Source organism: Mus pahari, chromosome 4, assembly GCF_900095145.1.
Source record: "Mus pahari chromosome 4, PAHARI_EIJ_v1.1, whole genome shotgun sequence".
Taxonomy (NCBI): Eukaryota; Metazoa; Chordata; class Mammalia; order Rodentia; family Muridae; genus Mus; species Mus pahari.
The window spans coordinates 44,739,768-44,740,879 of record NC_034593.1 but is presented as its reverse complement, the minus strand read 5'-3'; positions in this window follow the sequence as shown (position 1 = coordinate 44,740,879).

Below are 1,112 nucleotides of genomic sequence, written 5' to 3'. Positions count from 1 at the left end.
GAGGAGGAGGAGGAGAAGACGGCCATGGACACTGAAATGACTCAGTAGGTAAAGACATTTTCTGCCCAGACTAAGACCCCAAGTTTGATCTCCAAGGGCTTTTTAATAAGAGAGAATAAGAAGGTGCCATCTGGGTGGTGGCTCTGTGGTTAAGAGCACTGGCTGCCCTTCAGAGAACCTGGCTTCAATTCTAGCACTCACGTGGTGGCTCACAACTGTCTGTAACTGTAGTCCCGTGGGATCCAGTGTCGTCTTCTAGTATGCAGATGTACATCCAGACAAAACACCCATATACATAAAATACATAAATCAATCTTTTTAAAAGTTGCCATCTGACTTCCACGAGCTCATGCACTGTTGATAGACCAGCCAACTGTGACCCTTTAATAAGCTCCTCATGTCATGGTGATGCCCCAACCATAAAGTTATTTTTCGTTGCTACTTCATAACTGTAACTTTGTCACTGTTATGAATCATAATGTAAATATCTGTGTTTTCTGATAGTCTTTGTGGGGGGGAGGTGTCACAACCCATACGTGATAGACTGTGGTAGTTAGTTTTTATTATCAATTGGACGTGTCTGTGAGTGTGTCTCCAGAAGTATCAGACCCACCCTGATTCTGGGCAGCAGCATCCCATAAGCTGGAGGCTTAGGCCAAACAGAAGGGAGGAAGTGATGAACCAGCCTGACTCCATCTTGGGCTTAAAAACCACCTTATGGTAAAGACAAACTAGGTTCATTTCTGTTTGTGGTTAAGCTTATGCCTCTCAAGGACTGGGCTATGCCCCATCTGTAACTTTAACGACAAATGACTCTGTACTGCCTGTTCGAGGACATGACAACCATGTGTTTGTTTCAAAGAGTTGTTATGACCATCTGGCAACCCTACCTTTGTTTCAGAAGGTTGTTATGACTGTCTACTGTCATGACCACTTTGTTACGTTACTCTGTAACTTCACCCATCCACCTGCCAAATCCCTCACATGGAAAGCCCCCTGACCTTGGACTATAAAAACCCTTCTCTTGACCATATCCAATGCTAATCTGTTGAACTCCACCTTAGGGGAAGACAGCCCAGGAACAAGAATAAAACAGCTTGCTTTAATTAATT